This window comes from Entelurus aequoreus, linkage group LG17 (assembly GCF_033978785.1).
Source record: "Entelurus aequoreus isolate RoL-2023_Sb linkage group LG17, RoL_Eaeq_v1.1, whole genome shotgun sequence".
NCBI lineage: Eukaryota > Metazoa > Chordata > Actinopteri > Syngnathiformes > Syngnathidae > Entelurus > Entelurus aequoreus.
In genome coordinates, this window is record NC_084747.1 from 29,869,381 (window position 1) to 29,877,571 (window position 8,191).

Here is an 8,191-nt window from a genome sequence, read left to right on the forward strand (position 1 = left end):
GTCCCTGCTGAGTTCTTGCCCTCTTTTTGGCCTTCTGCACTGACACGTCATCGGACCGGTGCCAGACTTTTGCAAACAGGCCAGCAATCCGGTTCAGTGATCTGCTTCAAAGTGGCACATGTGTGCCTGTGAAGGTCAGCACATTTGGACCCCACACAGTTTGAGAACCACAGCAAAGATCATTTCCTTTTTTTTGTATCCTTTTTTTTTTTAATGGCAAAAATGCATATCGATTCCTCACGGCAAGACAAAGAAAGATTTGGTTCACTCATGTGCAGAGCCAGCGGAAAAAAATTATAAATACGCTTCTTCATCTGTATGCTCGCTTGCACTACAATCCGTTTCTGGGTGTTGTTGATATATGGCTTTCGCTTTGCATGGTAGAGTCTTAACTTGCAATTACAGATGTAGCGACGAACTGCAGTTACTGACGGTGGTTTTCTGAAGTGCTCCTGAGCCCATGTGGTGATATCCTTTACACACCGATGTCGCTTTTTGATGCAGTACCGCCTGAGGGATCGAAGGTCACAGGCATTCAATGTTGGTTTTCAGCCTGTGAAGGTCAGTACATTAGGATCCCACACAGTTTGAGAACCACAGCAAAGATTTTTTAATGGCAAAAATGCATATTGATTCCTCACGGCAAGACAAAGAAAGACTTGGTTCACTCATGTGCAGAGCCAGCGGAAGAAAATGATAAATACGCTTCTTCATCTGTATGCTTGCCTGCACTACAATCCCCCCACCCACTGCGGGAGAGAGCCAAGCAGTATGGATGATGTTTATGGCAAATTCGAGATTAGGCACTCGCCATTAGTCACTACTTTCTTACATCTCGGGAGCCGGCCCACGCAGCGGTAGGAACATTTCCGAGAGGTGTCCAGTGTGAGCTGTGACAGAAGAGAGTCAGTGAACTCACCACGGCCTTACGTAACAATCGGGAGAAATACAGCACATAGAGATTACTAATAAAGGCAGGACACCAGGGCGAATAATCTGCAGTTCCGTCTGCACGGTCGGAGGGGTTGCATAATCCACATCCGCACAAAAAGAAACTTCGGAGTTAAATCTATCGTTTGGTCATGCCCCCATTGTGTGTGTTTGTGAGAGATCGCAGTGTGAATCTGTGCACATCACCCTGAGGCTCATTTTGGAGCGTCTCCGTAGAAAAGCCTTGTGCATTGTTTTAGTTAAAACAAAGATGTGCTCTCAGCGACTCTTCCTGTCTATGAATAATTAATAACGCAACTGTAATCACATTTAATCACATCTTAAACCGGGACCCCAACAGAGTTGCCAGCGCTCATCAGACAAACACACAGTCATTAAACTGATTTTAACAACAGCTCACGGAGCGGAGTTATTAAAATTCTGTATCATTTTGTCTCAGTGGTTGTTTGGTGACAACTGGGTCTAAATATTACTTGTAACGTCTTCTTTAAAATGTGAACGTACATTTTTCTTCATTCGACATGGTGAGGAAGGTGGGCGTTGTCTGAGAACGTCTGGTTGCTATGTTTGTGTGACACCAAAAACAATTAAATAAAACAAATAAAATGACCCAGTTGACCTAGCAAGATAAAGGTTTGAAAACAGTAGAATTAGACTGACGCCTACTGGATCAAATGTGAAACAGCACAATAATGGCTAATAACTGGACCGTTGAGCCGCACAGAGCATGGCACTGCTCCCCTCTGCTGGTGAGAAGAATGTGCTGTCAAACATCATCTATTCATGTTGCTATTGGTAACAGGACATCTGCTGATTGGAGGAAGCGTTGCCCCGGTGTATTGACAACTTCGGAGGACGCTGGCAGCCGTTCAAGGTACCCCAGAGCTGCCACAAATGATTGAAGGGTGATCAGAGACTTGTGGTTTTGGATTAAATCGCAAACTGGATAACATCTTGGAGTAGCGGTCTACTCCGCAAGGCGAAATATGATGACATTGAGGACCAGAATTAGACAAATATAGTGAAATGTCTGTCAAACACAAACATTCTAATCTGGACTGTTTTCCCTGGCTGTAACGATGTGGCAAGTTTGTTGCTTCGAGATTCCTCCCCGCCTCTTTCCCAGTGCCGCCACAAATTCCTTCCCTGTCTCTCGCGGACACACACCTGTTGTTGTCGTTAGCATTCCGCTAACACAAAAAGTAGAGGAACAAAGGGGTTCTTCAGGCTAACACACACGCAAAACACGGAAAATACACTTCTTCGTCACTTTACCCCGCTTGGTGCGGTCGACAAGTCTCGAGTTGTGTGTTGTAATATTAATGTGCCATGCTTGGGATGTTTTCCTAGTCTCAAACTGAGCCCGCCCCTTTTTATCCCTCAATCTCTTCCATACATATTATACCTTTAAATGTTTCCCGCCCTGTAACTGTAAGTATGATCTTGGACGGGTGGGTGCTGAAAATGTGATTTTCGTTGTACTTTTTTAAGTGCAAAGACAATCCGTCATGGACATGTAGGGTGTACACTCTGACCCATCACCACCTAATCACAAGAAGAGTGGAGAATTACAAGGCATGTCACGTTTATTTGAACAGCACAGTTCATATAGATCCAATTTTACCCTGGGCTAGCAACGGCAACATCAATTGAAAAAATATAGGACATTTTGGTAAGGTGAAACATGTTGATTCATCTCATGTCTTACACGACTCGAAATGAATCAGATTGTGAGATCTGGTGTGTAAATGGACTGGCATGGACACCATTGGCATTAAACGGGATAGGTGTAGGTCAGGGGCCGGCAACCCAAAACGTTGAAAGAGCCATAATTGACCAAATATAGTAAAAACTAATCGGTCTGGAGCCGCAAAAAATTAAAAGTCTTACATAAATCTTATAATGAAGGCAACACATGACGTGTCTATATTAGCTATAATAGCCTACTATCAATATGACTATGTGTCGCAGGCTGAAGCAAATCTTCGTTGACAGTAAGTGCACCAACCCAAAAACCCTCCCTCCCCCCACCCTCATTCTCACTCATTTACACAAAAGCGTTGTTTTCTTCTGTTATGAATATTCTGGTTCCTACAATATATATCAATGCAGTCTGCAAGGGATACAGTCTGTGAAGCACACAGGATTGTGTGTGCTGCTGGTCCACTAATAGTACTAACCTTTAACAGTTCATTTTACTCATTTTCATTAATTACAAGTTTCTATGTAACTGTTTTTATTTTAGTTTAATTTATTTTTTGTTCAAGAAAATGTTTTTGTTTGTTTGTTTTTTTCCCCTTATTTTTTAAATAAAGACCAGTTTGTCAATGAAATTAGATTGTTTAAAGAGTTCTTAAAACCAGGTCCAGTCCAGATTATGTCCAGGTCGGGCTCAGAAACACACACCTTCATTTATGTACACTCAAATTAGGGAAGTGCATCTTCTGTCTTTTATGTGGATTTGGTAATAAAATAAATAAATAAATAAAACAATATTCGTTGACAGAAATGTTGAAATTTAATACTTCAATATGCCCGATTATCACTCCAAAAAGTCAATAACATCAACAAAGCTCACCATTGTGCATTCACGCACAGCATCAAACTTTTGGTGGACAGAATGAGACAAAGAAGGAGTGGAAGATTTTACATGTAAACAAATTGTTGCGTCAGTCCACACTATGGTGAGTTCAAGAACCGCTGAAATTAGTACGACAAAACGATGTTCACCAAATACTCTCATCAGTGAAGCATACACACAAACATAATAAACAGTGGGCTTTCTAACAATTGGGAAGGTTTGGGTCATGTTTTTCGTCAAACAAAAAACATACTAAAACAAAAATAATATTTTTCCCCCATCTCTTTCCATTTTCAATTATTTTTAAAACATGCTCCAGGGAGCCACTAGGGCTGCACTAAAGAGCCGCATGCGGCTCAAGAGCCTTGGGTTGCTGACCCCTGGTGTAGGTGTTTGGTTTTTGTCACACAGAAAATGACAGCTATTTCCTCTTTTCATTGCACCTTAACCAGATCACAATCACTGTTTATGTACAGTATAATGATTCCATATACTGTACTTTGGTTTATGTACACACTACATGTTTAATTGTGAGCAGGGACATTTTCCTATAGTCAAGTAGCGACTAACTTATTGACGTCGAACCAAGGATTTTGTTTTTATATTAATTTTTTTTGCATAGTGTTTTGCCACACTGTGGTATCATAACTCATATGTTGGTACAAGTGCCACTAGCGGGACGTGGGCTCCATCTACTGGTACTCAGGCGCACTTAGACATTTTATTGCCATTAAAATAAATGTAATGTACAGACATTTACTGTAAATACAGAATCATTGTAAAACAATGCAAACATATTAAACACATAATTATTACATTGTATAATGTGTTTTAAGAAATTATATTATTTATTTTATATTTACTAGCTCATTTATCCTCACATGCTACAAGCAAATTACCGACCAATTATAAAGGTACATCGTGATGACAAATGATGTGTGTTTGTTTGAGTATGATTCCTTGGTAATATTCAATGATTATGGGTGTCAAAAAAATAAAAATAAATAAATCAGATTAATCACGATTCCAATTTGAACGCTTCTGAATTGATTTTAAAAAAATCAAAAATCTTTTTTTTTTTTTTCAATCTGTCTTCCCCAGCCCCAAAATCATATTGTTGATGTATATGTTGCCTTATTTGTATTTATTAAATGTTTGGGAAGCATTGTATTTAACAAAAACAGATTTATTTTAAGTAATATAGAAATTGATCAGAGCTGTTTGTCTATTTTATTGAGGAATGTAGTTCATCATAAAACTGGCACCCAATGTCATTAAAAAAAATAAATTTTGGATCGAATCGTTACCCCTAAGAATCAAATGAAATATTGTGGTGCCGAAAGATTCACAGCCTGATTCATAATGCTGTGTTGTTGTTTTTTCATTTTAATAATGCAATAGGTTATATTAAGGTTTATATTTCAATTGAATTATTTTTTTTAAAAATATTTTTTTTACATTTAAAAAATTATAATGTTATGTTTTCACCTAACTGTATGTATAACTGTGTTTTTATGTACCCTGTGTGCTTGCATGGACGGAAATGTTTACATTTCAATGCAATATGTCAAGAAATGCTCATTAATATGCAATGTCCCTTGTCAAATGAAACGGAATTAAACATGTAGTTGAAACTTGCAGAGCTAAATATTTTCGAGTTGATTTTTCAGTGTGTTTTTTACTCGAGTCAGCTTTAGTTCCAGGTACACAGTATCAGGACGTGTATAACTACTTTATTATCTTTCCGTCGTCCTATAATCTTTAGTCCAAATATTGCTCCCTTCTTATTCAATAACTTGCTGCATTAGTGCAACAATTTAATTTCACCTTTGTTTTTCTGTCTTGAGTGAGTCAGCAATTTCAATGCAGTTGTGTAAGTAAGAAGTATTGAGCTTCCGTGTTTTAGCTTGTTAGCTCTGCAAAATCTGAGTCATAACATAAAAAATTAAATGAACAAAAAATTCTAGACACTAAATTGCTAGGGCTGTCAAAGTTAACTCTTTAACTCATCCGATTAATCACAAAATATTAACATATGAATCATGTACAAACTCGGATAAATCGCGCATCTTATTTTGAACGCACGCGCTCCTTTACTTTAAGGTTACCAAAAAGTTGCTTTATAATCAGTGATCAGGTTAACGCATACGTTTGTGCAAAGATGAGTGTGGACACCCCGACTGGTGTGCTGGCTGGCTTTCCGACTGGATTTTAGCTAAAACTTACCACGTTTTGAGCAAATAAATGACATGCATTCAAAGTAAAATATTTAAGAATAATTATGTATGACATTCTGACAATAAACTTGCATAGTACGCAATAGCGGTCGTGTGTTTGAAAATTAAGTTTTAGGAACGCCCCCAACGGTGTTCAACCAATCAGCGTTCGACAGCGCAGCCCGCCCCCGAAAAGGTTCAGGGCTTCAAAAAGTCCCACCTAGCTAGGAGGAACTCCGAAAGGTTCCTGATGAACGAAATCTACCAGGGTAGTTCTTGGTGGAAACACAGGGGGAAAGTTCTCGTAAAAGTTCCTGCGGTAAAAAGGGGCCTCCAGTTACCTCACTGCGATCAAGACGGCGCTAACTGTAGGTGAGATGTGTTAGCGCTAATAATAACAATATCGCTAATACTTGGTTAATATTCAGGTCACGACATGTAAATGGAGAATTGTTGGCGGTTTTTGGATGTTTTTTTGGGGTCCTCTTCGGCGAATAAATGACTCCCAGTTGCTACATTGTTAGCAGTCTAGAACGATCCGTATTTTACGATTTAAAATACATAAAAAAAGAAAAACGTGGGTCCTTGTCTCACATAGGAAATGTGAATCAGGGGTTGTGGATTCTGGATTGTGAAGCCGCTCCCTCGTGTGCCTCGTCTACATGCAAGTAGTGATATTAAATTATGTTTTGTTCGTTGTTTCTTCTGACGGGCAAACATGTAGACAATTACAGCGTGAGGAACTTCACGTTGAAGCAAACAATGGTATAGCTTACATTTTCGTTTTAATCACGGTTTTGTGCTACTGGTAGCTTTTTTCGAGAAAACAGCTAAATTTGACAAAACACCAGCTTATTTTTTAACCCCCAAAAAAGTCTGCAGGCTCAAGAGCGTTTTCTATTTGGGCTCCAATACTCTGGAATGCCCCATCAACAAGTTAAAGATGCTACCTATCTAATTGAAGTCCCGCCTTAAAACTTATTTATATACTTTAGCTTTTAAATAGACTTTGTTTTAGACCAGTTGATCTGCTGCTTCTCTTTTTCCACTTCCCTCTCCTGCATGGAGAGGTTACAAGGTGGCCACGGATAATTTCTGGAGAGGAACCGGGGGGCAACCAGTAAATGTTTATTTACATACCTTAATTGTTTCCAATCTATGTCTGTAACACGGCAGTAAAAAGTCATCGACATGGACACACTAGCTGCGGAAGCTAGCTCTCCATCCAGATAAACAGACAGACAAGTTAATAATACTAACACAGACACTCGTAAACGTGTTAGCATATTAGCTAATGCTAACAAAGCAAGCTTAATTACATTACTATAGCATGTACAAATATGCATGAAAACACTCCTGCAGACATCACACATGGGACGGAATAGTAAGTAAGAATTGTTTTAGTTATATTGTAAAACTTACAAACGTTGCTTGGGATGATGAATGAAGAATCATTTCAAGCAGAAAGGCTATCTACGGTTTTTCTTCCGGTTCAAGGCAATAAACCAGGAAGTACATTTTCAACCCGCAACACCTGCAGTGAGCGAACTTGACCAAAAGATGGTGCCATAGCACAAACAGTAAGACGCCATTTCAGTGTCTCCGCTTGTATTTAATAACAATTATTAAACACCAAACATTGTGGCTGTTAGCGAAACGCAAAATACATAAATTAGCTGCACCGTTTTATAAGCCACTGCGCTCAAAGCGTACGAAAAAAAGTAGCGGCTTATATTCCAGAATTTACGGTATATAAAACCTTGATGGAGGTGTTTAGCTGTTTTTTAGAGGGCCTCCCATTTTGTGAACATTTATTTACGATTTAGAATGCATTAAAAAAAAGGAAAACATGTGCTCTTGTCTTACATAAGAACTGTGAATGATAGTCAAAATTCCCCTTTAATATTGGTGATTTAAAAGCATGTTTTACAACTTTATGACAACCTTTGTATGGAAAAACGTTTTTGCACACATTGAAAAATTCCAACATACCCATAAAATAAATGATGCAGAAGACACACCTACAGACATCACACATGGGACGGTTTAGTAAGTAACAATTGTTTTAGCTATATTGTAAAACTTACAAATGTTGCTTGGGGTGATGAATGAAGAATCATTTCAAGCAGAAAGGCTATCTACGTTTTCTCTTCCGGTTCAAGGCATTAAAACAGGACGTACATTTTCAACCCGCGACACCTGCCCGATGCGAACTCATTCAAAAGATGGCACCATAGCACAAAAAAATTACACACCCTTTCAGTGTTTCTGCTTGTGTTTAATGGAAACTTTTGAACACAAAACATTATGGCTGTTAGCGAAACGCAAAATCCACAAATTAGCCGCACCGTTTTATAAGCTGCTGGGCTCAAAGCATAGGAAAAAAGTAGCGGCTTATCAGAATCAGAATCAGAATCAGAAATACTTTATTAATTCCAGAGGG

The 8,191-nt window shown here is 38.8% G+C and overlaps 1 protein-coding gene across 1 annotated transcript in view; it reads right to left on the reverse strand.

The window, feature by feature from the left end:
* The window catches only part of bco2l (beta-carotene 15, 15-dioxygenase 2, like), a 182,217-nt gene that overhangs the window by 139,337 nt on the left and 34,689 nt on the right, over window positions 1-8,191 (reverse strand). The gene's annotated exons all lie outside the window — the stretch shown is intronic.